The 15,477-nt window shown below is 49.4% G+C and overlaps 1 protein-coding gene across 9 annotated transcripts in view; it reads right to left on the reverse strand.

Annotated features, from left to right (window-relative positions):
• Window positions 1-15,477, reverse strand: part of POC1A (POC1 centriolar protein A) — a 179,363-nt gene that overhangs the window by 33,804 nt on the left and 130,082 nt on the right. For all 9 annotated transcript variants that reach the window (XR_011144061.1, XR_011144062.1, XR_011144067.1 and 6 more), the window contains 3 exons: window positions 10,475-10,721; window positions 3,262-3,291; window positions 2,755-2,856 (listed from right to left, as the gene is read on the reverse strand). The gene's annotated coding sequence lies outside the window, so the exon portion shown is untranslated. The remainder of the gene's footprint in view (window positions 1-2,754; window positions 2,857-3,261; window positions 3,292-10,474; window positions 10,722-15,477) is intronic.

The raw sequence follows: 15,477 nt of genomic DNA on the forward strand, positions 1-15,477 counted from the left end.
TCTCAGTCCAGGGGAAGGAGGAGGCCAAAAGAAAGCACAAATCCAAGAAGCCGGAGACCTTAAACAGAGCTTTCTCTCTTCCAGATCTCTCCAAAACCTGTGTGAGCCTCTCTACAAAGCAGAACCAAATCTGCCTCAAGACCAGCAAACCAAGACTTGGCACCTGGGACCTGTGTCTCAAACTCACATGCCTCTCTTCAAGCTTCCTTTGTTCCTGTCCTAACAGGAGCCACCAACCCAAGCTCACTTGCTAACCCATAAATGCAAGGTGACATCCTGGCCTGTTTGGGTAAGCTCCAACTCCTTTGAAAAGACGGACCAGAGGCTTACCTAGGCTTTCTCCACGAGCAAGCAGAAGAGCTCTGCCTGTCCCTTCAGGGTCAGAAGCCAAGACCCAGAGTCACTGCAAACAACAGCTCTATTTAGAGGCAGGCAGATGCTCTGGGAATAGTCTAGACACGATCGCCATTTTATATGCCTGATTTCACATCTTCTGTCTTCAAATAGCTCTTAAGCAGATTGATTTAATGATCCAATACATTTCCACCCAAGCCCCAGGCTACGGGGAAATTTACGCAGGTGTGTCAGGGTTTTCTTACACAGCAAGATGCAACAACTCCCAGCCACACACCAGAGTTTCCCAGGGCCCCCAGAGCTACCTGGATGCTGCTGCTGAGTTATCTCCCACTTGAGGGGCTCAGAGCGCTGACGTAAGCCGCAACACCCCCCAAAAAAGAGCGTGCTGTCATCTCGAGGGGAGGGATGGCAAAGTGAGAGGGAGGCACGGGTAAGGGGCATGCCCTAGATCCCTCTCGGAGGCAATAATGGAGCTGGGCATGGAGTCCACCTCTCCCAATTACGCAGTCTTGTACTTCGCATCCTGTGATTACCCCGGGCGTGAAAAAAAACTAAGTGTAAATGATCTAAATCCTGTAATTATTTAATATAATTAACCACACGATTGAAATGGGTGTGTTACCTAGAAGATACACTGCTAGAAATCTTCACGGATTTTCTTAAAGCAGCAGCCTAAACACAGTGAAGACTTTAACCCCATCTCTGGCTCCCCTGGGAAGCAGATAGGAGGAGTTCCTGCCTTGTTTTTTGATTTTCCCAGATTATTGATCCTGGCTTCAAAGAAGAGAAGTCTCTTAGCTCAGGTCCCAGCACTACAGGATGCCAGCGTGACTGGGTTTTCAAGCCCAGACAGCACATTGCTCATACTGGTTTGCGCTGAAGCAAGGGAGGCAAGTCACCTTCCAACATCACCAATAACTGCTCTCCAAGGCCATGGCCAGCACTTTTCCAGTAGGGCTGGCGAAATCATCCCGGTCCTTTGGTGCTTCATGTGAGACTCCTTAAAAGAACTATCCATTTTGCCCTCTTTCCCAATGAAAAACAGATGCTTTTAAAGCATTTTTGGCGCTCCAGTGGAGACACCTAGAAGCCATTTTGAGGAATCTCCTTCTTGCCTTTGCAAAAGCAGCCCTGCTTGCGGAGGGAGGGAGGGAGGTCACCCTCCTGCACAGCACACCTCTCCACTAGCAGGAGATGGGTTCTGGCCACATGGAGCTCTTCCACCAGTGCAGAACTGGACTGCAGCATGTCTGAAAAGCTCTCCTGTTGCTGCTGTGGTTTGCAGTGGTATCTCACAGCTTGATAAGAGCTGGGTTCATTTCTCCAGCAACTGATTCAGCCAAAGGGAGCTCAGCTGAGCTACATTAGGAAATTTCCCCTGTGCTTCAGGGGGAGCTCTCCCAGGTGAGAGACACAGCACGTAAGATAACATGAAGGCCCACCTGGAGACCATCACTATATCTGTACCTGGGGGAAACATCTTGCAGGGCTGTGGGGTCCAGAAATAGCTGTACTGGGTTCATTCATCAGGAAGAGCTAATTCATACTGTACTTAAAGAAAAGTAACCAAATAGCCAGCCTGCCTGCTCCTTTCCTTTCACCTCTCATGCTCCCACAGGGCCATCCAGACCCAGCGCTGCGGCCCACAACACAGAACACACCGTGAAGCTCTCAGGGCTTTGGCAGCGACCAAAAGCTACGTTATCAACAGAGCTAGCTGGCTCCTTGCTGAACAGCATCGACTCAGCATTTGTAAACACGGCCTGTAACGGGGTACAAGGATGAAAACATAATAGGCAACACTTTGCCTGGGCACCCTTCCAGCAGGCCTCTCTCCAAGGAGGGGGTGACTGATTTCCAGAGTGGCCCTGTGAAGTCATCCTCTCCTGATGTGCCTTCTCCTCCCTGACATCAACTGGGGAAAGCAAACACAATAGCAATAGTCTGCTGCAGCATTTGGTTCCTGAGGTACCAGCAAACGATGCATCTCTGCTCACAGCAAATCGTCACAGCTGGGCCGGGCTCCTGGCCAGCACCTCAAAGAGAGAGCGGGGCTGTACGAGGCCGTCACCAGGGCATGCACAGAGACGTGCCTGCCAGAGACGGTGCGCGACAACTCGTCTATCCAGGGTTGGTGTCGATGGACAGGCGAGCAGAGCTGGCTTCCTTGGCTTTGCAACCAGAAAAGACTAACGGCTGCAAACCAGAAGGGGCTGAATATCTGCTGCCCAGAGGACTGGGGATAACAGCGTTTCAGCAGGGATCCTTCAGTGTCCTTCGCTCTGAGTAAACAGCCATGGACAAGCAGCCATGGAGGGATGATTTTTTGGTGACCTGAGTGGCATTGGTGGGAAAGGTAAGAACGCATTCAGAAAAGGTAGGAAGAAAACAACTTACCTGTCAGTGCTCTCAAACTCAGTCCCTCTGTTCTGCAACACACCTCCTTGTTTAACCTGACGTGGAAATGAACCACAGCTCACTCGTGAACACCAGTCAGACCTGCATGGTGGAAAAACAGGAATTTGTGGGACATGCAACAGATTTACAACCGTGAAGAGAAAAGCACTTGGGCCTAGAGCACCAATGTCCTCCGTAGAGCATCAAATTCTGCTGGTCAACTGGGAAAGCTTTGGCATAGTCCTAGCAGAGCATAAATGAGGACCTGCTGCAACCAGGGAAAATGTCATGTTCCTGAAAGGAGCCCAGAACCGCTCCAACGTGAGGGCTGGGGGCCATCAAGGGAGACGGGACGGGGCACAGCCGCTCTACTCCATCTCCGTGAAAGCCTGGCCTCGCTGGAGTCGGCAGCAAATCCCACCGTCTCCCACGGAGCCGGGATTTTATCCGTGCAGTATCCCAGAGAACCACCTCTGCCCCCTGCACCCTCTGTACACGCACACTTACCTTTTTCCTCAGTTTCCAAGTGGAGCATTTCTGGCAAACAAACAAGTTTTAATTAGGACAGGATGAAATACCTCAAGTGGGAAAAAATCATATGCAAGCAGCGGATTTTTTTTTCCTTATTCTAGAAATTAACACATGGCACTTCTTTAAAAAGTTCTTAAGAGATTAACTGGATAAGGAAACGTTTGGCTTTTTCAGTACTTCTCTCCCTGTTTTCTTTCACTTTTTCAGTGACAAAATGGGGAAAAAAAACAACGCAAAGAAAGAAAAAATTGTGAAACCCTTGGAAACCATTTATAAAAAGGAAGAAACAGTGTTTCTTTTCTAAACTGTAACACAAACAAGATTTTTTTGTCCTTTTAGCATCTTTCACTTCCTACCTTCTAATTCCTAGAACATAGCAGGGGGGAAAAGCTTTTTGAAAAGATTCAGGAAAAAAAAAAAGCTGAATACCACAGATCCTTGCCTCTCATGTTCTGGAGAGACTGCCGAAACTTACTGATACTTGAAGAATAGGTATTAGCGCTGGAACTATATGGTGGTGGAAATATCCAAGAACTGCTTTTAAATTAAGTAGGTTTAATTTGACTATGTTTGTACCTTTTTATGTTCATATTCGTGCCACCTGGTTTCATTAGCATGGCTGAAACTTATCATTCGGGCTTATAACTCTCAAGCATTAGAATCAGCCTCTCTCCTCCCCTTCCTCCCGATAAATAGAGTCGGTAATATTCCTCCAGGCTGGGGCCAGCAACGAAGCCATGTGATCACTCGCAGCTAAGCTACATAACTGGGAGTTGTCATTTGACTTCCAAACAAAGAGAAAGTGCAATTTGAGAATAAACTTTCATTGAGCGACTTTCCATCGTGACTAAAGCCAAGATAATCACGGATCTGTCTGTGGATGCTCTGCTAACAAGAGAGGACGCATTCATCAATTACATGATTTGTTCTGATCGTTCACTCTGTTGGCTGTCCATAAATTATTTGGACGGCCAGAGCATACCAGCTTTGGAACGAGGTCTCCTCACACGCTCCAGACCTATGCAGAGAAAACACATAATGTGAAGCACGCAGTGTACAGCTTAACATGCTTTAAAGGTGTGCTTTAGGGGTCCTCCAAGCTCCAGTCCGGCCACACGCACCTAAAACCAGAATGGATTCCAACCTAATTCCAGAGGCAACACCACCTACTCCCACGCCAAAACAGGGAGCAGACAGCTCGCTCCTTAACGTGTCTCCTTCAGGAACATTGCAATCCCAGAGAACTAATCTCGCGCTTGGCCAAAAGACTGCCGAAAAGGATCCAAGCTAAATTGAGAGCGAACCCAGGAGGCTCTGAAGCTGCTGAGAGCAAGATCCCTTCAGCTGGGCTGATGGCGAAGCCTGCCTCTGCTTTTCACATGAGCTGGGTGAGTCAGTGTTGCCCAGGTGACGTGTCAAAAACACACATACAACTCACGGCTGCGGCACAGGGAACATGGGGGAAGCGGTGGCAGCAGAGGGGGAGAAGTGCAGTCAACCGTAGGGTATTTTTGGTCCCGAACGGCCACGGCATTTGTCAGTACCAGAGGACTGACCTTTCAGCTCCCTCCGAGGACAGCAACGCTGTCTGTGCAGGGTGGTATTAACCCACTGTGCTTCAGCCCCGGACTACAGACCAGACCGCTCTTCAACTGGGGTTTGGCATCCGCAGCCCTTTATCACCCAGAGGCCTGGGCCTGGCACCTAGTTATCAGCAGCACAAAACGGGCTCCTTCGCAACAATTCACGCACAGGTGTGCGGCACGCAGAGCAAAGGCCTCTAGGAATGACTTTCACCAGCACCAGAATCCTTCCCTGAAACCTTCTGCGAGCGTCCCCGAGCCACGATACTCCAGCTGTGCTTGTTGTAATTTCTGCCTCTCTCCGTGAGCGGCTGCCCCAGGCCGCGGCTAACAATCCCATCCACCCACTGCAATTACACAGACTGCCAGAGGTTTAGCACAACCGTACCCTTTGCGCTGGGAAGAACCGAACTTGCCAGCTTGATCGGAGCCAGAAAGACGGTTTTCCCTCAGCCAGGGCTCCCTTGGAGACGCGTTACCTCCGTCTCTGTTTCCCCTCTGCTCCCAGTGGCAGCCTCCTTTGATGTTATCCTGCGTGGCTGACCAGGGGAAGACCAAAGAAACTTCACGGAGACGCGTTTGGTATTCTCAGGAAATAACAATCGTCCCTCAGTGTCCTCACCGCTGACTCTGCTGTCCATCTTCCGTGGTCCCACTTTGGGACCGCTCAGATGCCCAGCCTTCCAGAAGCCATGTAGACCCCTAAATACCATCAGTCTTCTGTAAAATGTAGGTATTTAAGTATAAACTATACTTTTAAATCCCTTAAGGGCCCTGGCCTTGTAACTAAACTAGCCAAGGAGAATCAGGCTGGACTGTGCTAAAGCAGCTGCTACTTTAAAAAAAAAAAAAGTGCTAGAACTACCATGCTAGAGTCAGAGGACTTGTCATTTTGGGTGGCTCAGCAACTATGTTGATGGTGCCGGACAGCAAACAATCAACAGTCACGTTGCTGCCTCACTTGAAAGACTCTTCCAGAGATACAAAACAGAGCCCTTGGGCTTCAACCTACCTTCTGGAGGAGGAGCCCAAGGTCAAGATATTGCAGAGATGTCATCTGCCAATCAGCACAACCCCTGACATCAGCTGCAGCCCCTGCCTTACTAGCGCAACACGTGCCACAGGCTTTGCCTGTCACACCTGATCCCATAGGAGGTTAGTGAGTCCATGACAGTGGCAACAGGAACCAAGCAGGCCCTTTGGTCCAAGGATCCATTAAGTTTTGTCTTTGATCACCTACCACGAGAGAGGGTATATCACCTTGATTACTCCAGCAGAGAGGCAAAGGAGTGTTTGCAGAGCAAATGGCCCTTTCCATTCTCCATCGAGTCAGTATTGCTTGAAGGATGCCAGAAACCCTGGTAAAAGTTAACTGGGCAGCTCTATACTCCAGCCCCGCGATGGAAAGAGAGCGAGCGAGCAAGCACGGTCTCATTTTCATCCCTGGCCAAGCCAAAACACAGCCCTGAACAGCTCCTGCTTTCAGGGGATCACATTCAAGGGCTGCGCGTGAGCTTTCCCCACACCCTGGGTGTCTGCACTTGGCCCATGGAAAACAGCCGTCCCAGGAGCAGACTCCACACTGGATCCCACAGCAACCTTTAAAGCCACTTCTAAGAAAACATACAACCAGTGTGATCGCCCTGTGGCTCAGGTAGCAAGACACTCCAGAGACCTGCTCTGTAGTCCTCTCCCATACAATCGCCCTCTAAATTTAGGGCCTCTCCCATAAATCGCCCTCCTACTGCAAGTTTGAGAGAGATCCACTTGGCAGAGCAAAACAACACTGCAGAAAGCTCCCTCAAATAACCATCGTTAGCGTTTACAGCGCTGCACAAAAGGCATCCCTAGCCGCTGGAAAGTCTGCCTTTCCTGAGCCAAAACGCTCCTCTGCAAGTCATTTGAGCTCTTACCTCAGAAAACTCCTTTCCTGTCTGCACACACAGAGAAGCAACTGTAACCTGACATTATTAGAGCCGAGCACGTGCCGTTGCCATGGAAATGGCCGCGATGCTACGGAGGACGACTGCGGCACGGCCAGGCACGAGAAGGCAGCGCAGTCAAGCCTCAGCGAAGAACGCTGCAGGAAGGACCCGCTTGGCCAAGTCGCTGAAAACCCCCAACCAACGACGGCAAAACCCCAGCCCTCTCAGACCAGAGATGAAAGGGCTTCGCAGCCGTTCTGAGCCTCCTGAGTAGGACCAACGGCGCGTACCCGGGAAACCCTTGGAGATCACTTGACATTATCTTGGTAGCAACACAGCTCTTGCTATGTTGTTATCAATGCACCTGCTTAATTGGCTCCATCAGAACATCATTAATATCCCTTAGATAAGTGAACAAAATGAGAAAACATCCTCAAACGTTACTTCTTCAGATAGCTATTTTCAAGCGCTTGGTCCCGTCAGTCACAAGGGTTTGGCCGGGCAAGTCATCCGGGGCAATGCCACGAGGGTGTGTTTTCACGCATCACGTGGAAAAAAAGAAAACTCCTTGCCACTAAACAGCAGGATTTCTCCCAGCCCAACACATGCTGCCTCCTCAGTTTCGAGCCTGCAGGGTGGAAGAACAGAAAAAAACACAAAGGTCTAACTGCCCTCCTCATCCCGCTAGAGTGGGCAACCCTCGGATCCCAATCCATCAGGGTGTAGAACAACCCTCCAAGAAATTAACAGCTGCCTTGAAGCAACTGGGGCACTTCCACAGAGTCCAGTGGACACATTGAAATGGGGGCAAAAAGGGAGGATGTACCTTCAAGGAGAAGGAACCATACTTGCTTAAGCACGATGGACTGGAAACCACGGGTGCTTGGGAAGCACAGCCAAAACCACAGATTGCCAGTGATTGAGTGTGGGGAAAGGACTGGTCTAGCAATGCCTTTATTCTTCTATTTACCCCCAGGCATCCCGCATGGTCACCGCTGGAAACAGGATAACGTGCTGAGAGGCTTCCAGTCTGGCCCATGAGGGCGGTTCTTCTCCCCTCCCTGAGGCCCGTGCTTAAGCCCCGTACTCGGTAGGATTGCGGAGAGCTGCACAGAAGGGTCACAAACGCAAAGCTTGGGCCCTAGCTGCCTCTCAGCGCCGAAAGGGACCGTGCACAGTGCTGCAAACTGCTCCGTGGGGCAGCGATGGAGGAAGGCTGCCCTGGAGCACTCACTGCACAACAGCAAGAGCTTTGTGAGCAGAGAGAGAGGCAGAGACAGACAAGTCCTGCAAATCTAAGGGGAGATCGGCCTACCAAGATGTCAAACAAAATGAGCTCTATTGCATCCGAAGCAGGCTGTGGAGGAAACTGGAAAAAAAAAATTTGATTCACTGAAAACAGAGAGAGAACAAAGCTTCAGCTGTCGTGTCTAGGGCACAAGGAAGCAAAAATTCCCCTCTAATGCAGAAGGAAGGAAAGGCATCACAGTACCAACCTGCCCACTGACATCCAACTACTCCGTCATCATGGGGTGCAGGGTATGGGGAAGCAGTCAGTGCTCCAAACCCCTCACCCTTGAGCAGCAATGCAAATGTGCCGGCTTGGGGATGCACCCGGTGCCACGTCATCATGGTTTGTCTCTTCATCTGGGCAGGAGTGCTTTTAACATCCTCCCATTCTGGAGCCAGCGAGAGTTATCTTCCAAGCTGGGGTTTGGCAGGCAGAAACACTGGTTTCAGGTAGATCCCACATCAAGCACATGCCTTGCTGCTGCACCTCTCTGCTCGGACTCCCAGACCACATGGCTGAACACCCCACTCACAATTACAGATCCTCCTGTTTCTTTGGCCCTTTCATCATCCCGGACACGCAACAGCAAGCAAACCTGGCAACTGCTTCATTTGCCTTCAGAAGAGTTGAAAGAACCTGACCAATATTTACAGCAGCAAATCGAGCTAGTAGTGCACTGACTGCTTTGCAAAAAATAACTGAGGCTTTTCTGAGCCCAAGATTATTTGTCATTCAAACTGGATTCCCCCCTCCTCAATTTTCTGCATTTTTTTCCTTTCCTTAGATCATGGATTTTTCTGTATTTTGAGGTTTTGCTTAGGGATAAAAAGGAGGATGCAGAAAGGGAAAAGAGGAGAAAGGAGAAAGAAGGATAACAAAAAAGAGCTTTTTTTTAAAAATGCCAAATTTTCAGCAAACAAGATTTACCCTCACAGGAAACTGCAGAGGAAAGGACGTCAAAAAAACATTACGCAAAAAACGTATTTCCTTTTTACAAACTGCTCCACAGATAAAGAACTCATTTTACACCAGAACCTTCACCAGAACTGAACTGACATGCTACAGACGAACTGGCTGTGGGAACAACTCCCCCACCTCCTACGCAGACCAGGAGGAGCCATCTGGAAGGGCTGGAGCGAAGCAGGAAATGCATGAGCAGGCAGTCACAGCCCGGCTGATGCAAGCTTCCTGCTTAGAGGAACTTGCTCCTCTGTCGTTCATCCAGAGCACAACGACAAAGCCTGTTGACCACAGAGCCGTGAGAAAAGGACGGGATCTGTAACTGAATTGCCACATCTACTTTCTCCAGGGCTTGCCCATAAGTGAGTCATGTCAAGAGGAGGCTTTGAGCATGGTTTGGACCTGGGCAGATAAAAGCAGCATCATTTGTGTTCGTTCGCTTGAATTAGCTAGAGAGAAAAGCGCGCGACACATCAATCCTGCAAAATAAATACTGCATCACAGAGGACTGGCTTACCCAGAGGAGATTTCCTGGGAAATGATCTCATTCACTTATCATCTGCCCAGGCAGGAGAAAACACAAAGCAAGAATCAGCCTCAGTCCTAGGGAGCCTGCAGGCAGCCAGAAGAGAGGCAGCGAGGCATGGGGTGCTCTGGGAGACCTGAACCCCACGATGGCGGCAGCGCAGGTACACCAGGGTCTGATCAGAGAACCAGAACCATTTCTGTGGAAAGGAGCAGGGCCCGACCCCAAAAAAGGCTCAAAGCAGAACTACAGGGTCAGCTCTTGCTGGGATAGCTCTTCCCAGATCTTCATCCTTTTCCTCAGGGAAAGACAGCCCCAAAGTAGAACAGAGCATCTCTTTTTGAGAGGTCAGAGAGCAATGAATGGTCACTCCTCCAGCGTCCAGGCCACTGGAGGGTACAACTCTGGAGACTGAGACCAAACAGATGTGTTTGGACCATCCTCTTGCTCATCCCTTCCCAGCTTTCAGACATCGGTGGCGCACTGTCATAACAATAACCCATGGACGAGGTATCGTGTCGATCCCTGCAAGATCTGTGTGAGGCATGGGGACCTGCTAGCGTCCAGGGGATAGTCCAAATGGGGGGGGGGGGGGGTTATGACTAGCAGCTGTGGGGACACAGGCTAACACGGGTCACCTGGCTCCACCTGCCACACAGACAGGGTGAAAACTGCAGCCCAGCAGCTCCGTGGTTCTCCCCGTCATCCCAAACATCCACCCTTAGAGATCAGGCCTGGCCCAATTGTGCCAGAAACAGAGACATACTCTGACCCCCATCAGCTCCAAAACAGAAGGAAAAGCGAGCGCCCTCCTGCCCTGTGGAGCCAGGCATGGAGGGCTCCTCCTCAAAGCTTCAGCTCTCTGTGCTTGGCTGGCAGCGATGGCCAGGCTGTTTGCACTGACCTCACAGGCTTCTCTCCAATAGTTTCAGCAAGCAAAGGCTGCTCTCTCCCAGGGTCTCTGAGTTCTCCTTCAATCCCAGGCTCTTCCTGGGGAAGCAGCCCCCTTCCTCGCGGAGGCGGCCATTGCTATCCTTCCGAAGCTGTGCCATAGGAGTGCTTTTCTCTCTGGTGTTTGTTTTACCTGACTTTCTTCCACAACCAATGGCCTCCTCTGATTTCTGCAACGCACCCAGGCCCAGAAGAGGGAGCTGCCAAAAAAAAAAAAAAAAAAAAGACATAAAAGCAAGGCAAAACCTACAACTACTTCACCCCTTGGCAACTTCCCTCCACAATGGCCTGACTGCCTTGCCCACCTGTAAAAGGTTGCAATGGGCACATGGCCCCTGCACTGGAGACCCGATGCCATGGGGCCAGGGTAAGAATTACCCAGGGAAGTGCAAGCGTGCATTACTACACCACTTCCTAGGCTTGAACGGAGGAGAAAAAAGGCCTGCTAACACCAGGGGAGTTTCTTCCCCAACTGGAGCTCTTTGGCAGAGCCACCAAAAGGGCCTGAATACAGTCAGTCAGGCATTTTCTCCTTCCCTGCTTACTTCGGGAATGAATACTTTTACCCCCCGCGTAAGAGGTAAGTTCCTGTGTTCCACGTCTTAAGGAAACATATCAGGTCGACTTCGCCTGTCTCTGGGGCTTAAACAAGTGGAAGTCAGAGAGGCATGACCTGAGCGTGTCTCTCTTGCACACAATCAAAGAGGAGAGAGAGCAAGCAAAGGAAGAAAAAAAGAAGTGGCTGAATGAGGAAAAATGAGTTCTCAAGAGGGAGCTTCATTTCCGTGAATGAGTTCACTTCATCAGGGATCAAATCCACCAAGAAAAATGAAACCCAAACCCAAGATACAAATATGTTGGCGGGAGGAAGGCTACAGAGCAGGCTCCGGATGGAAAACTGAGGAGAGGGAAAGAGCAGCTGTTGCAGTGGGGAACACGAGTGGAAAATGAAGAATCAGGCTGAGAAAGATGTCAGGAAGTGCAAGGAACAAGTGGTGGAAACAGACGGTCCCAAAACAACCAGTAGACCATAGCACATCATGTCAGACGTGTAAATAATCGCTACTGACGTTTTACACTTATACAGAGGTGTATTGTCAGACGCCAACACCCAGCAAGTGACACAACACCTTCGCTACGCTTGTCCCCAGTGCCAGGTCCTCCAGCCCAGATCTCGGTCGTTAGACTCCATGTCAGAGCCCCTTCCCTGTTCATGGAGAGGCGCCCAGAGGCAGGCCCTATCACCCATTTTTCCCTTTGAGGACGGCCAAAAGGACGACACTTTCCTTGGCAGGGGCCATCAAAGCTCCAAGCAGCACGAAATTCAACAACTCAATAGTAGATCAATCTGTGTTGCACAAAGTGGGCCACTGAGGGAGTTGAAGGCCCCACGCTTTAGACAGATCATACCAAAACTGGTGTACAAGAATGCCTGAAGATGTATTCCACTATTCCCCACAGCGTCTAAACAGAAGGTCTGTACATGATGGGAAGGAAGTCTAATTCGAGTGGTTCATTGCTCTGAACACAGCAGTGGCAGCTGCAGTGCCCGAGACATCTCTGCTCTGGAACGCTCCATGTGATTTATGTGGTCAATTTTCCCTTGCAGCTCAGTCCAGGGCAAGAATTTGCTTTTCTACCTGAACCTCACTCACCAGTTTTTTTCATGGCAGAGAAGGAGAAGAAATCTCTCCTGGCAGCGGGCTGGAATCGCTGGGGTCCATGCCTCGCTTTGGTCTCTCTGATACTGGGAACCCCTTGGTCAGAGGGCATGGTTAGAGACTGCAGACATAAACCATTTGTCAGAGATATCCAATTTGCACTGCCAGCTGGCTGCCACACTCACCTCGCTTGCAGCCTCCCCACCCACCTTATCCCCCCCCCTTCATAACCCTGTTTTTCAGGAATCCCCAGCGCGGCTGTTCAGACACAGAGACGGCACCGCATAGAACGGAAACTCCCTCCAGTTGCAAGGAAAGCATCCCATGCATCAGGCATGCTTATTGGCATCAGGCAGCCAATAAAAACCTGCAAATGGTATCAGGTTCCTTCTTTAGCCTTCCCAGAAATCCAAAAGATAAAGCTTCCACTCCAAGACGGGAAAAAATGCTGGAGATAATAAAGAGCTAATACAGTTAGGGATGAACAAGACCTTGGAAACCTTCCCTCCTCCCAGTGGGCCCTAGTTACCTGATCTTACCTGACCAAGATCATCTCTTACACCAGGAAGAAGAATGTGTCACAGATCCCCGCAGTGGGAGCATCACTGTAAGAGATGCTGTTCTGCAGCAAACACATTCATCCGACCTCACAAGGAGCCTCCTTAACGCACTCGTAAGGACAGGAAAGACCCTGACTGAATTCACTCCGATTTCCTTTCCGACAGGAAAGTCACATCAGCCTTCCAAAACTCTTGGTGAAGGGGCCAGATCGCTTTGAAAGGGACACCACTAAAATTAACAAGTGGTTTCATCATCCAAGCCCAAAGGGGAAGCACGCAGATTTTGTTACCCGAGCAGGTAACATCACAGCGAAAACTTTGCAAGGCTGCAATGTGTGATTTAAAGATCCTTTTCCTTCCTAACACTTTAAAAATGAGCTCTACTGTCTAATACCTCAATCATTTGGAGTTTATGTTCCTTCATCTCCATGGACTTCAACCCAGTACAAACTGAGCAGCTTCACCCTTGACTAAAAACATGGTGAAAACATTATGAGCAGGATTTAGGAGCTGGGCAAAATCGATTCAGATCTTGTCAGAAGCAGGAGCGATTTGAATCTGGATTCAATCTCAAGGGAGTGCTCTGGCCAAAAGGGAGAACGACCCCAGCACTGCCCTAGCAAAGTAAGTTTGAGTCTATAACAGTTTCAGGATAAAGGGAGGGACACTTTTCTGCCACTTCACTATTCACCAGAGTCTTTCACCTAACTTCAGTCTCAAATGTAAAAGGCAATAGATGCTGGCTGGCAGCAGATGCCACCTTGATAAAGTTGCAGAACAACTATCACTAAAGCGCCCACTCACACCCTTCCAAAATTTCCACCTTTGGAAATGAAAATTTTTCCCAATGCTATCCAATGGGAAGTCTTCTACTAGGTTTCAACAAAATTTTGCCTTTCTGGAAAGCTAAGAACAACTAACCAATAGGAAAGAAAGCAATGCAGGGAGTGAGGTTTATCTTAAAATTTGCCCTAAGCTCTGAAGAGCTTAGGGCAAATGTGCCCTATTGCACGTGGTACAACCAAGGGTGTCCGCCACACCGTCAATACAGAAAATCGCTGCTTGGTGCATCCTATCCTCCACAATAGGCCCCTCTGAGCGTATGAAAAAGGCAGCTGCAGCATAAAGAGGGGAGATCAGAACTGCCTTTAAAAGAACAATTAGACTCAGCTCGTGTGTATTACACCTCACACTTAGGTTTCAAAATTAACTTGCCCTAAAGATGACTGATCATCCCCCGAGCCCAAAAACACTTCAACCAGATCAGAATCCGCAGTCAGCTGGAAAATGAAGGCAATTGTTACCGCAAAATTTCCACAGTGCTACAAAACCTCTTCTGTCTGCACTTGTCAAAAATTGGGGGAAATTAGAGGAGGTGACTAATTAGGGAATGCAATATTGTAACTATTTCCACCGAGATGTTACCTCCTCTTTGCCCAGCTGGTTGCGCAGCCCTGCACCGTTCACAAGCTACCTAGGTCCAGGGGAGAGGGAAACGTATGTGCATAACCTGAACTTTAACACCTCTTAGGGCAGTTTCCTGATGGAAGGGCATTTCACTTACCACCTATAACGGGTATCACACATTTCTAAGAACTGTCGGTTTTGTTGGCTACCTGTAACTAATCTAACAGGGCTGGCCCTTGGTTTCCTGGGCACTACCAGGAGATAAGCAGTAACAGTGCACCCAAGTGCAAGAATCCTACTGCCAGGATGCAACGTGAGCATGCAAAGAACAGACCTCAGGGATCGAGCCGATAAAGACAGTCAGGAAAAATTTCTGCTACCCTCTGCTCCAATTCGCACATGCTCAGCATGAAAACAGCAACTTAAACCCGCTCTTTTGGGGTATCGTCAGCTCTCCCTATGTTTCTCAACTGTGTAAGAGCACCTATCAATTAATGTTTCATTTTGACATACCTCTGTAGCTGATGAGGCTTACGCTACCACAGCCCACAGAGCACTGCTCCCAAGGACACTAGCTCCTTCAGCTATGAAGCTGAAAATCCACTTTAACCTGCTGGGTCATAATATTTAATAAAAGAAACTGTTAGGTCTCTGAAACATCCCCCCCAAATGTTTTATATATATCAACGTTACATGGACATTGAGCAAAGTAGGCACCTGTTCTGGACCAAACCAGCCGAAGAGGACACTCTTGCTGCACTGGAGCCAGTCTCTCCTCACTGAGGATTTAGACCAGCTGAGTAAGCATTTGCCAAATGCTGCAGAGATCTCTTCCAGAAAACCAGGGCAAAGCTGAAGGGCCACACTCCTTTCCCTTCATTTACCTTATTCTCACTGCCGTTTTCTGTCCCCCGGTGTGAAACAGAGCAAATACCACCGGGGTATTAGGAGAAGGCAAAAACCACAACAGCAGGGGCCAGGGGCAATTAACTGGTGGGATCAGCAGGTCTAGAAGCTTTCCGGAAACATTATGCACCAAAGACAAGTATTTGCAAGCTTTTCTACACAGCCAGTCATCTGTTGCTCACCTGGTCACACCACAGCAGCCAGCTGGTAAACTCTTTTCTACTCAAACCCTGAAGCTTTTTGTTACAGAAGACACAATTGAGGACATTTAGATAAGAGATAGCATTTAGATAAGAGAAGGTATAATCATCTTCCAATTATGCCTCCCAACTCCACGCAGTCAAATCTGCCTCCACAATCAACGCACCAGCCTGATCACAGAGACCACCAGAGCGCTGCTACTGCTGTGCACCCAAGGGTCC

Source organism: Struthio camelus, chromosome 14, assembly GCF_040807025.1.
Source record: "Struthio camelus isolate bStrCam1 chromosome 14, bStrCam1.hap1, whole genome shotgun sequence".
Classification (NCBI taxonomy): domain Eukaryota; kingdom Metazoa; phylum Chordata; class Aves; order Struthioniformes; family Struthionidae; genus Struthio; species Struthio camelus.